The 14051-nt window shown below is 46.9% G+C and overlaps 1 long non-coding RNA gene across 1 annotated transcript in view; it reads right to left on the reverse strand.

Annotated features, from left to right (window-relative positions):
• Positions 1 to 8793: 8793 nt before the first annotated feature.
• The window catches only part of LOC115093420, an 89993-nt gene continuing 84735 nt past the window's right edge, over positions 8794 to 14051 (reverse strand). Inside the window, exons 2-3 of the long non-coding RNA XR_003857306.1 lie at positions 9180 to 9215; positions 8794 to 9081 (exon numbers count right to left, since the gene is read on the reverse strand). This is a non-coding gene — a long non-coding RNA (uncharacterized LOC115093420). The remainder of the gene's footprint in view (positions 9082 to 9179; positions 9216 to 14051) is intronic.

The following is a 14051-nucleotide window of genomic DNA, read 5'->3' on the forward strand; positions in this document are numbered from 1 at the left end:
TCAGTGGTTCCTTGCCTTGGCAACAGGTCTCCATGTTTGTCGTGTGCTCGTTGCTTGTACCTGATCCTTTCTACGTTCCTGGTTCCTGATCCTATCTACATTCCTGGTTCCTGCTCCTATACCCGGACCTTGCCTTCTACGTTTGGATTGACTTCTGGCTTGACCCCCTGCTTTGCCTGACCACGTTCAGATAGACTTCTGGCTTGACCCCTGCTTTGCCTGACCACATTCGGATTGACCTTTGGCTTGACCCCTGCTATGCCTGACCACTCTCGGACCGACTTCTGATTTTACCCTTGCTCGTTTGACCGCATTCTTGTCTGCCACCTATCCCGACCACAGCCTGCTCTCCTACGACTCTACTGGTACTACCCTGGACTTGGCCTCACAGGCTTTGGCCTTCTACTACTCGGGCACCTCCTGTCCTGCCTCCCGTACTCCATTGGCGCCCGGGTCTCTGGAGCTCTGCCTAGTCTGGACTTGTCTTCATCTTCCTGCTACCACTGCTGGTCCCTGGCTAAATCCGTCATCGTATCCTGGGAGTCCTCGGATGGAGGCCCACCTAAAACCAGCCGGCCCCAGCACCCAAGGGCTCAACCTGCGGGGAACGAGGGCTGGTATTGGTGAAGCTCCCGCTGGCCTCCGTCGTTCAGCCAGCTCCACCTTCTGACGGTGGGGACCCGTAGGGCCAAGGGTCCACCTCCGGTGCAACACACCAGTATGGAGCATCGAGCGAAGGTGAAGAAGCTTTGATATCGGTCCCCAGTGATGCACAATGCCAACAGCAGAGAGATTCTGGCAACAGCCATACACCCTCCCAAGAAACTCTGCACTAGGAACCGCTCAACTCTGATGCAGTCTGGAGGTTTGTGTCAGACTCCAAGGGCCAGGTTACCACTACAGATACACTTCAAGTGTCTCAAAAATATGTTTCCATTCCTGCTTCACATGCTGTCTTAGTACTGACAATATCTGAGGAGGCTTTAAAGGAAACAAATCCAGGAAGCTGGACCTCTGGTCATCTCAGGAAGATTTCAAATAATCTATGGACAGAACCATTTAAGCATTGTAGTTACTAGGGTTCATTGTAAATGATCCCTCTTGAGCCTGTCATCCCAATGGGAATTTATAGAAGCTCTACTAGACAGAACTCTGTCAAAAGCCTTTCTTCCACAGGAAACGATCATTACCTTGATGTTCACAATGGAAGAAATAAAAAGAGTCAGCAGATAACAACATGGGACATGTTGAGAATGTTGGGCCTTAAGGCATTAGCAGTTCATATCATACCCTTAACACATCTCAATCTGAGATAGTCCAATGGACCCTTTTTTCACCATGGCTCCAAGATCTATGAGACAGCATCCGAGTCATTCAGCAAATCATGGATTCCTTGCCCTGGGGATAGAACCAATTGAATCTGGCCATGGGAATCTCCTTCCAACTTCCTCCTACACAATTTGTCCTTACCAAGGACACATCCAACCTGGGCTGGGAAGCTCATGTAGAAGGTGGTTTGATGGTCTGCTCAGGAAAAGATTCATCAGATGGGAATCTCCTTCCAACTTCCTCCTACACAATTTGTCCTTACCAAGGACACATCCAACCTGGGCTGGGAAGCTCATGTAGAAGGTGGTTTGATGGTCTGCTCAGGAAAAGATTCATCAGATAAACTTCCTGGCATTGGAAGCCCATCTGAGATCAGCCTCCATGCAAGAGATCTTCATGGCTGCAACGTGGAATTCAGTCCGTACATTTATATCATATTCTTGTTTGGAAAATGACTCCCAATCCGACAGCAAATATGTTCAATCTGTTATGAAAGATCTAATAGAGGTTTAGAATCCAACTCCATTTCCACCTTCATAGTAACAAAGTAAATGGCGGCAGATAAAGGTCAAATGGGCCACCCAGTCTGCCCAACAAGTTGCTTATGGGAGAGGCTACCAGTCCATACAGATTACCCCCATGCCTTCTGTTAAGGGCAGTAACTGCCACTCTGTGCAGGCCACCTCCGTTTAGAAGTGTTACATCTAAAGTTAACATTGGTTACCCCTTTCTTCATTTCCATTCTCTAGCCTCTAGGAATCCACAGTGTTTATCTCATACACTTTTGATTTCCATCACCGTTTTTTGTTTTCACCACCTCTTCCAGGAGCGCATTCAATGCATCCACCACCCTCTCTGAAGAAATATTTCCTGAGGTTGGATCTGAGCTGCTGTACCCCCCCTCCCCCGGAGTTTCATATGTGACCCTCATACCCCCATTTCTATAGTTTTTCTTTCCAGTAGAAATGGTTTGATGTTTGTCCATCATTTGAATGTCTGCATTATTTATATATACTTCTTATATATAAAATATTATATTTCTTTATTTATTTCCAGTTAAACTATTATTACTTTATTTAGTATTATGTTAAATTGTCAACCAGTTATACTGTTCCATATGTTCTACTGTTCCATGTAAAGCTCCGCTCTCTGTTGAGCAGTTCTTCGTTTTATGTAAACCGGAGTGATTTGTAGTCCCTACAAGAACTTCGGTATATAAAAATTAAAAATAAATAAATAAATAAATAAATTATATCTCCCCTACACCTCCTTGCCTCCAGGCTATGCATATTTAGATTCTTCAGCTTCTCCAGATAGGTCTTCCGATACAGACTCAACACCATTTTGGTTGCCTTTACCTGGTCTGCTTCCATCCTGGCTCTATTCTTTTTGGTCTCTAGAACTGGGCACAGTACTCCAGGTGACTCACCAAAGACCTGTACAAGGGTATTATCACCTCCTTTTTCCTACTTGTTATTTCTCTCTCTGTGCAGCCCAGCATTCCTCTGGCCTTAGCCACTGCCTTGTCAATTGTTTCATTTCCTTCAGATCGCCAGACACTGTCACCCCAAGGTCCCTTTCTTGATGTGTGCACATTAGTTTTTCACCCCGCAATTCATACAGTTATTTTGGATTACTACACTTCAAATGCACGACTGTGCAATTCTTGGCATTGAATCCTAGCTGCCAAATCTTCAACCACTCTTTGAGCTTTCTTAAATTGTTTTTCATTCTCTCTACTTCTTCAGGCATGTCCACTCTGTTACAGATCTTAATATCATTGCAAAAAGACAAACTTTTCCTTCTAACCCCATCACTGTTATGATTGGTGTGTGTGTGGACCCTTGGCCCGAGATGCGAGTTGTTACAGTCTGAGGGGAGGAGCCCCACAGGTCCGCACCGTCAGGAGGCAAGGTATTGGAGTACAGGAAGGCTCTGTGCACAGTCGCGGGGGATTCCCAGAGACCAGGTGACGACCCCCTTAGGATGGTAGACTGTAAACGGAGAGTCTGAGGAGAGAGAGGGCGCCAGGCAGACCACAGATGGCGCCGGGAAAGTGAAGCAGGAGGTACTCCGGTAGGACAGCTCCGGGAGGTGGAGCTGTAGCATAGTGGGCGTAGACGAGAGAGTGAAGGCAAACCTGCAATGCGGGAAGCCCGAGCCCAAGAGCAGAAGCTGACATAGACAGGTAGCTGGGACCAGAGGCGACTGGCTGAGCCGTAGAAAGGAGGGCCCATGGAGCGGGACTGCTGTCAATGGTAGAATATCCAAGAACAAGCCCCGGGGAGCGGGGAAGCTCAGGGTGATCTCAGGATTGGTGAGCACGGCCCGAGGAGCATGGAGCGCGGACAGTCTTGAAATAATATAGCGCAACCCCGAGAAGTGGAGAAGGCCAGCTGAGAATTCACAAGACACTGCAGTAGTTCCCAGGGAGAGCCGAGAGATAGAGCAGGTAGCCAGTTGGGACCCAGGAGGCGCAGGGCCAGCCCGAGGAGCAGGGTAGGCCAGGGAGCAAGTCCCCGAAGCGCGCACTGACCCCCGAGGAGCGGGTGCCAGACAGGATCCACGAAGCAGGCAGGAGCGGCAGCTCAGGAACAAGATGCAGGCGTAGGACTCGTATGGAACTTGTTGCCAAGTCGGCTTGCTGGGGGTGAAGCAGAAGCTTAAATACAAGAGTCCAATGACATCATCAAGGTTCCCGCCGAAGCAGCTTCAAAGGCGTGACGCTCGCACCTAGGAGGGCCCAACATCGGAGCAGGAAGTAATGGCGCCCATGCCTCCGCGAGGAGGCCCGAGGAACGCGGCGATGCAGGCAGGCCCGTGCAGCGAGCAGACCCGGGGAGGGTAGAAGTGTGGAACAAGCAGTGAGTACTCGCGGTCGCAGCCATCTGCGACCGACAGGCATAACAATCACAATGTCACTTACGAAGATACTGAACAGAATTGGTTCCAAAACTGATCCTTGAGGCACTCCACGTAACACTGTTCTTTCTTCAGAATAGGCTCCATTTACCAGTACATGCTCTCTTCTGTCAGTAACCAGTTTATAATCTATTCCATCACTTTTGCACCCACTTCCAGACTTCTCATTTTATTCATGAGCCTCCTATGTGGGACCGTATCAAATGCTTTGCTGAAATCCAAGTAGATCATATCACGTGCTCTTCCTTGCTATCATTCTCTAATCACCCAATTAAAAAAAATCAGTTATGTTAGTTAGACAGGACTTTCCTTTAATGAAAACATGTTGCCTTGGGTCTAGCAACCCAACAGATTGAAAATAATTGACTATCCTTTCCTTCAACAGAGTCTCCATTAGTTTTCCAAATCTGAGGTAAGAACAACTGGCCTATAGGTTCCTCTCTGCTACCACCTTTTTGATGCGGGACCACTGCCGCTCTTCTCTAATCTTGTGACACCACTTCCATTTCAGGGATCCATTGAATAGGTATTCCCTTAGGGGCAGATTTTCAAAGGGGTGCTGCTGAGACTCTGATGACTGCAGTGTACGTGCAATAAAGCTGCAGGAGAACGGACATGTGAGTCATCAACCCGGAAATGACCCGGAGGAGATACTTCATGCTTCTACAGAGGTCAGAAGATGTTTTAAAAGTTTATAAAAAATGGATCTGAGCAATGACAACATTTTTAAAAAGCAGATTCTAGGTGGGGAAAGTCTGCCTGAGCTCCCACCTTGGATTTATAGCCTCGATTGAATTTTGCCATAATCAGTTTTGGAGGGGGTCCAGAGCTCTGTTTAAAGTTAAAATTGAGACAAAATAAGCATTGAAGCCAAGTTGTGGGGGCTCCTCCTGGCAGCCAAAGGTGGTCTGGGATCTCAGAATGTGTCAAACTCCATTTTGTCATTAGAATCCTGAGGAAGGTGTCTGTGTCTATGCAAATGAGCTTGTGACAACAAGTTGTGAGCCAATGTTGGAGGGAAATTATGTGAAGGTGCTGGTGAACTGATGCATATAGGTTTTTCACTGATAAAAAAAAAATTAGATTCCATCTCAGCCACAAGCTATGTCTCAAAATTCCAAAATTTTCTTTTCTACAACTTCATACAAAGATGGGGGTTGTCCATAGGTCAAAAGTATATTAAAACTGGTCCTAAATGCCTCTTAGAACTATTTTTTGCTGAGGTCAGCACAGGAGCACTGATCTTCCTGGGGGTGAGTTGGAGATTTCAGTTAGTCCGGGTTTCACTCAGTAAGAGAGCAGAAAGCACCTGGCCAGTTCTCTTCAGAGACTGCTCTGAAATCCCAGAAATACACAATACAATGGAGCACAGTGAGGAAGGCACACATCTCCAGTATGGTTGCTTGAAGTATGTGTGACTGTGCTAGTATAATATTTGTGTAACACCCCCTTGTCCACTTACCTCACAGGGCATTCTTGGATCTGGGACCAACCAGGCGGGAGCTTCCTCTAGGGCAGACTCTGTTGGTCCTCACATTCTTGGCACCTGGTGCCTCCACCTGGAGAAGAAGGTGTCAGTGGGTGGGATTTCCCTCCCTTCACCCCAGGAAAACAAATGGGACTGAGAACAAGGCTGGCAGTATGTACAGATATATACAGGTTTATTAGATTATACAAATGGGACTGAGAACAAGGCTGGCAGTATGTACAAATATATACAGGCTTATTAGACTACATAAATATGTACATTTCTACATGACTGTGTACATCACTAATATACTGCCGAACAGCACACTTAATAGCCTCAGGCTACACAACTATATACATTTCTACAAGGTGGCAAGAACATTTAATATTTGGCAATTTGAAGTTGTTTGCCCCCACAGGATACCACATAGAAAGGACCTCTTGCATTCCCATTTAATCAAGTATTATTATTATTATCCTCCCCCTTTATCCCAAACCTCACCCATGTGAAAAGATGCAACTGGGCTGGTGGGCAGTATTGGCCTGGGGAGGGGGGGGTCTGTTGTATCTAAACTGCTGTCATCTCCTCAGTGCCGCTTCCACTCTGCTGAAAAGTCCATGCCAATACTGGTATCCACACCCTCCTGGAGACCTGACTCCTCCTCCCAGTCTGTCGCTGGGGTCCACATCCTCCTGGAGACCTGACTCCTCCTCCCAGTCTGTTGCTGGGGTCCACATCCTCCTGGAGACCTGACTCCTCCTCCCAGTCTGTCGCTGGGGTCCACACCCTCCTGGAGACCTGACTCCTCCTCCCAGTCTGTCGCTGGGGTCCACACCCTCCTGGAGACCTGACTCCTCCTCCCAGTCTGTCGCTGGGGTCCACATCCTCCTGGAGACCTGACTCCTCCTCCCAGTCTGTCGCTGGGGTCCACACCCTCCTGGGGGACCCAAATCTGCTTCCTGGAATGCTGCTGGGGTTCATACCTTTCTGGGAAACCCAACGGCACCTCCGGACCTGTCACTAGGGTCCCCTTCTCCTGGGAGACTGCTCGACCTACTACTGGGTCCACATCTTCCTGGGGACTACTCGATCTGCCACTGGGGTCCCCTACTGATCTGCCTCTGTGTTCCCTTTCCTCCTGGGTGACTGCTCAATCCACCACTGCGATCCCCTTGCTCTAGGGAACCCAGGGTCACCTCCCACTCTGCCACTGGGGTGCCTTTCCTCCTGGGGGACCACTGAATCTGCTGCTGGGGTCCCCATGATTACCTCCTGATCTGCCACTGGGGTGCCTTTCCTCCTGGGGGACTACTCATTCTGGTACTGTCCTTCAGTTCTCCCTTGTTAGGAGAGTTTTCCATGGCTTGGGTTTACAGCTCCCCTAATATCATGGCTTGTTTAGTATTCAGTGATTCAGGACCTCCACTGTCTCAGTTTTCAGTGATTTTAGTTCCACTAAGCTCATGGCCAGCCATTCACTGTTATCCAGCCTGGATGGATCACCTTCTCTCAGCCAAAAGACCAAGACCCAGCCAGGACCACGGAAAGAAAATATACCCTTCTATCTTGCCTAGCTTTATTTTTCTCTGTTGTCTTCAAACTGTGTACCGAAGGATCTGACTCCCCTTGTTAGTCAGGGTAAGAACCTGTTTTCTTCTAGGACTGTTTTTTCAGAACATTTCTCTCATTAATCCCTCTCTCATTCAGAATTCTCCAATGTAGGACTTTTCCAGGCATAGTTCTGTGTGATTTTAAAGTGATATTTCACTGCAAGGTACCAACAGTAATCCAGAGGGCTGTGACATGCAAATTTCCTACCTGACTCTCTGACTCATCTATTCAATGGTCATTTAAGCACCTTCACAGTAAGGGGTCTGGCAACTTTTTCAATCTCATTCTGTGTTTCTTGGGCTGGCCGCTCATGTTACAGAGCTGCATTGTCCTCTTTGTTTTCCCTCTGCTGCAGTTCACTTAAATGGCAGCATGCTCTTTACCCCTCTCTCCCTTGGGGGGAGGGTTCATTTGTTTTAAAAATAAGGTAAATTCCAGGTAAGGTCCAGGGTAGGCAGTTTAATCGTTAATATTAAATAAACCTGTCTGTATCGCTGTGAAGTTTCATCAGCCATTGATAGCATCATAAGAATTGACTGGAAATTTGCAAATGTAATGTGGATAAAGGGAGTGATTTTCCAATCACTATATCTACATATGGCTGTATAGGCCACTGTTATGGCTTGCTTTGAAGAAATATATATAATAATAAGTGATCTTGGTTTTCTCTAACAAGGAGAGTGCTGCAGCTCTCATAATATGGGAGAATACACATATCTTCTAAAGAAGTTTGTTCTCTCCAATGGAGCTAATCTAGGAGAACCAGAGCCTGTCACAGGAGAAGGGTCTGGTTTACTGCAGTGGGGTGCTGCGATGAGAGACAAGCTGGATAAATGAAACTGCAAGCTTGCTTACGGCAAAGCTGAGGACAGAACCCACTGAGAAAGCTAAAAGAAAAGAAAGGAGTGACAAACAGCAAAACTGCTTCTAAAGTGAGAGTTATTTATCTTGGGTGGAACCAGTCTGACACTGTGAGTCTTTACTCTGCCCCAAGGTGAGAATATAGGCAGAGTAGATGGAAGTACAGATAATAGTGCCTTAATACTTATAACATCCCCAGTTAGAAATTACTTGGTGGCACCTTCTCAGATTATGTCTATAAATCTACAGCCACTGGAAGTGACTACCTATTGATGAGCACCTGAACCTTTACTCACTGCACTGTGGTAATAGTGTGAGAGGTACGTGAAAGAAAGTGTGAAAATAATCCTCACCATACACACGCGAGCATCTGAATTTAATTCCTCTGTGCTAGCTACAATAAGGATATTTAATTATCTTTTGTTTTCCACAAACAGCTAGCCCAGTTCCTGTTAGTTTCCATGAATAAACACTGAAGGAGCATTCCTAGTACACTCCGGAAGATAAATGCAGTTAGTGTAGTGGAGGATCGTGGTGTTTTGTTATTTAAAGAGTATAGACAGGTTTCTGACTGCTCCAGAGACAACTTACCCAATCCAGCACGAGGATCACAGTCGGGGAGCGACATCTGGGACCCTCTGGCACTCAAGCCACACCCACGAGCAGCGTTGCAGCAAGCCACGCCCCCCTATCAGAGGCAGAGGGTACGAAGTATCATCCTAAGCAAAGTCAGCTAAGTGCATACTTGCCACAAAGTCTAGCTAGACTGAAAGTTTTGTGACACCACAAAGAAAGAGAAAGAAAGAATCACTGCAGCAGCTGTCATAAGAGACATAAGTGAAGGACGCGCAGTACAAAAGCCTCAAAGTTCACAGGGACTGGAGAGTTCACTGGAAAGAGACAGAGAAAGAATAAAAAGGGTTAATTAGACACGCAGAGTCAAACAACACAGACAAGAAACAGCACAAAACACTTGTTATCTACTTACCTGCAATTAGAGAGTGTTGATCTTGTCCTGCTGTACCTGCAAGACAGAATTGGGGCACTAAATTTCTTGATATAGAAAGTATAGCAGTTAATACTCAAACCATACTTATCCAATTGTAAAATACTTGTTAACTGTGAATTAAGAGAAAACCAAGTTGTGTTAACTGTGGAAAAGTTGCGGTACCGTTATAACATTTCCATTACTTGTTTCTCACTGTTTAAACTTGTGATAATAAATCTGAGTCACAGCTCAGAATTTGTAAAAGTTCTATCTGCTGACTTTCAAGTTGGGTTTTTTTTTTCTATTTGGGTTCTGCCTTCTCTCTCGTCCTCTGGGAGACTCGCTGGGTGGGTTCCGGACCCCTATTCCTAATATCGGGAGACCCGATAAGGGGGAGAATTCCTTTTCTATCCTTCCCCACTCTGGGCAATTACAACTGGTGACTCCTCTGATGCCATGGGTGTGCCGACGCTGCCTCTGCCACCGCAGCTGGGGGGGGGGGTCCCCAAGAATGCACCCCGAAGGGAGGGGGTTACTAGATTTTGAAAATCTTTCTGCACTGCTTGGATGCCATTTCTGGTGAGGTCATTGGTCCCCAGATGGACGATAACACTGATTTCAGAATCCTTACTTTTTTCTTTAATTGCATTGACCGTCTATTTGCACCAGCTGTGGATCCTGGAAGGTGTTTAGGCTATTGTGTCCCCATCAAAATGAGCTCCCAAATTGGTTCCTCTAGTGACCGAGTCTCCCAGCAGAAGCAGCTTTCTTTTATGACATTTGATTATGTGGAAGGGTTTCTGGGTGCATTGGGTGACCTCGTCCCTTTCAGATATCACCTCATTTTCTATTGCTGGAGCTTCTTCATTTTTCAGTGCAGAAATGACTTTCTGGAAGGGTAACTGTGGGGAGCGAGGGTGTCCCTTCATCCCAGGCCTCATTCTGCCAGAGCCCACTGTCAGCCAACTATTCCAGGGTTTCTGACTGCTCCGTGGGAGTGGGAGCAGAGATCCTGAATGCAGCTCACTTGGGTAAATTGGGCGTCTCTACTGTAAACCATCTATCCCCTTTTAATAAGAACATAAGAAATTGCGATGCTGGATCAGACCAAGGGTCCATCAAGCCCAGCATCCTGTTTCCAACAGAGGCCAAAACCAGGCCACAAGAACCTGGCAAATACCCAAACACTAAGAAGATCCCATGCTACTGATGCAATTAATAGCAGTGGCTATTCCCCAAGTAAACTTGATTAATAGCAGTTAATGGACTTCTCCTCTCCCTTTAAAAACACAGGAATTTAAAATAAAGGCCAGCAGTTGATTCTTAAGTTCTAAACAGACAGACAGACAGAAAAAAAAAAGAATTCAATAACCTAAGCAACACTGAGTAGGCAGAATCTATCTGCAAGATAAAGCAAGCAATATTTTGGCAAACTTTATGTGCAATTTAACTACAAAGACTTATCCGAGCAACAAGGTAGCTGAGTGGGTTTCAGTGCTCCATCTGCTCCATACTCTGCTTCTACCTAGGGTAATGTATGTGCTTCCCTGGTGGGAGACCCCCTGTAGGGCAGCAGTTAATCTCCAAACCCAGAAACCTCTCAAGTTACAAGGCCCTCTGTATCTCCCTTTAAAAATACAAGAATTTAAAAGAAAGGCTAACAAATGATTCTTAAGTTCTAGGACTCATTTTTATTGTTTCCGGGTTGTCTTCTAATAAGAAAAAAAAAAAAAAAGAAAAGAAGACATCACAAATCAGAAAAAGGCTTATTGCCAACAAAAATATTTTGTTTGCTTGTTGGTAATATGTTTTTCTTCATTATCCTTGTGATAACCCCATAATACCTTAAAGGACCCGAGATCTGTCCCTGTCCACCTTAAACATGATTCAGTCGGGAATCCTGGTCCTGGGCGGAGGCATCAGGGAAAGAATCATAACTAGCCAGGCTTAGGAGGGGAAGAGGAGCCCCAGGGGAGAGAAGGAAGCCCAAGTTGTATTACTGCGTTTCTTTTATTAAACCGTGAAGAACAGCAATGCTGTTTTGTTTGTCCTGGTCACAAATAAAGACGTTTATGAAAGATTTTTGCCAGAGTCTGTTCTCTGGCTACCCCAGGACCACTCACGGTGCCACACAGAAAGGTACATTTTTAGAGAACCGCGTGGGCGTCCATGTGTGCGCGGCACCGGGAGGGAACTTCCTACACCCCCTTCCTACCCTGCCTGCCGTTTCCCCTCTCCTCCCTGACCTCTAAATCCCTTCTAATAGTTTTTTTTTTTATCTTATGTCCGTGGGCGTTTGAAAACGCCTGCAGCGCACGTGCGCAGCCTGGCCGCAGGCGTATCTCCCGGGGTTATCGCGCACCGGCTTTTTAAAACTGGCCCAGGGGTGTCAGCATGTGGATTTCTGCGTTAAAGTCCTGCACATGCAGAAAAACCACGCCAAAAGAGAGAAAGAAAAAAAAAGGGGGAACGTGTCTTTCTTTTTCCATGCATTACTTGGCCTAACTTGGATTTTAGTTTACAGCAGGCTAGGAAGGATAGCTTTGCCCGTACTGTAGGACATATATAATCTATAGTGAGTCAGTGCCGAACAGGCAGCTTTTATTCATTTCTACCAGGAGAAAGAAAGTTGCATTTGAGTATTCCAGAAGAGGGCAGAGCCTTTCAACAGGCTTTTGTGATAACAGAGCCAGTGGGCTGGATTGGAGCAAGCCTCACAGGCCCTCGCCGAAGGGCAGCAGAAAACCTGCACCCCCTAACTGAACAAATGCCCCAGCGGCTGGGCTTGCTGAGCAACCAGCAAATGGTGCTGACCCAGTGGGCGCAAGCCCTGCAAACCCCCGCAAGGCTGGCACACCCTCCACCTCCTGTTCTGTTTAAAATGAAGGCGGGAGAAGACCTGGATGTGTTCTAGAATTTGGAAAGAACTACCCTCCCAGCAGGCTGGCCAGAACCCAGTTGGGCCACATACCTAGCAAACCTACTCAGGGCAAGAGTCAAGCAGCCTTCCAAGCAGCCGATCCCAATGGAAGAGCCAACTATTCTGCAGTCAAAATTGCCATCCTGGAAAGAGTGGGTTATACGACAGAGACCGAAGGAGTACCATACAGCTGGGGGGAACCCCATACCGCCTTCTCTGTTGGCTAAAAGATGCCACATGGAAAGCAGCTACAGTCAGAAGTGAAGACAAGTCTCAAGGTAGCCAATCAGGTCCTTTTGGAGCAGTTCCTGGTTGGGTTGCACCGATCTATGCAGAATTGGGTGTGTGTCGATTCCCAGGGCTCAACCTGGAGAAAGCCTTGGAAGCGGCAGACACCTTTCATCCGGCTCAGCTTGATGCAAGAAGTAGTGTGGAGATTGGCGAGACAACCTGCACAGACTCCCTATCATGGCAGTGAGAGCACAGGACCCCAACAACAGTCCTCAGAGCAGGACAATTCTGCCTCCTTACTTAAAGTACAGTCATCAGGCTACTCTGCTTGTTTCAACTGTGGGAAGTGAGGGCATGTGGCCAGAGACTTCCGATAATCAAGGAAGTGAGGCATTGCATGTCAACACCAAAGACTAATACATGCACTGACAAGGGAAGATCTTCAAAGCAGGGATGACTGAGGACTTGGAAGAAAAAGGGAATTCCAGGGGTTCCTAGCTTCCTGAGTAGCAAGGGTCTGGACGCTTGTTCTTTTTGCTCACTTTGTGCTGAGAATAGACATGAGGAAGAGGGCTGTCCCGATGACAAAGAAGAAAACGAAGAACCCTTGGTAAGAAGGGATAGATTTAAAACAGCAGCCACGCTCCTTGTGTATGATGGACGACCATACTGCCGAAGATTGCCTATGGCTGGAGGATGTACAATGGGAGCGCACGTTAGCAGAACAGCGTAAGAGAAAATGCAGTCATTGAAGGGAAGGATGTGGCGAAGCCTTTGTAGGGACTGTTGAAATCAAAGTGGAACCTATCCAACAGGCATGCTCCCATTGTGGCGTGAGAGAGCATAGTAGAGAGGACTGCCCGCAATGGGAGAATGAAGAGTGGGAAAAGCAATGGGCGAATACTTTTGTGAAAATGCAGTGTTGTAATTTGGTCCACGTGAGGGGCCACCACTTTTTGATCCCATTTGAACTGGATGACTGTCCTACATGAGCCTTGATAGATTCAGGTGCAGAAAGACACTACGTCGGAAGGAGTTAGCTCAAAGGTTGTATACTATAAAGAGACGACACTTGCTTGTATACCTGGGGATCAGCAGCAATACCTCACCTGCCAAGTGGTGGGGCAAGAATGGTCCCCAAGCTTCCCTACCTAGTGGTTTCGGGGCACGATTATCCCCACTTTAAGACCCTTTGGACCTGGTTTATTGCTGCATTAGGGAAAGGGAAACCCAGAAAGATTGGACAGCCCCAGCAAAGGGTGGGGAAGGAAAATGGGGCCTCCGTGGTTTCAAGAGTATAAACTCTCGTAAGCGCTCAGCCTGACATGTGAGGAGGTTTCCAGGAGAAAACTCCAGAACACCTTAAAGGACCTGCTCCAGAGTTCTGCCCTTGTCCATCTTAAACCTGATTCTGTAGGGAATCCTGATCCTGGGAGGAGGCTTCTGGGAAAGGAGTTTAACGAGGCAAGCTCAGGAGGGATAGAAGGAAGTCTAAGGAAAGAGAACTGAAAGTTGTTATACTGCATTTGTTTAATTGAACTGCAAAGAATAACAATGCTGTTTTGTTTGTTCTGGCAACAAATGAAGACGTTTATGAAAGATTTTTGCCAGAGTCCAGGCTGAAGTCTGTTCTCTGGCTACCCCAAGACTGCTCACAGTTGCAAAATCCTATTTTTTGTTAAATACGACATCTAGCTAAGAGGATTCCCATCTGTAAGAAC

The sequence above is a fragment of the Rhinatrema bivittatum genome, chromosome 6 (genome assembly GCF_901001135.1).
Source record: "Rhinatrema bivittatum chromosome 6, aRhiBiv1.1, whole genome shotgun sequence".
Classification (NCBI taxonomy): domain Eukaryota; kingdom Metazoa; phylum Chordata; class Amphibia; order Gymnophiona; family Rhinatrematidae; genus Rhinatrema; species Rhinatrema bivittatum.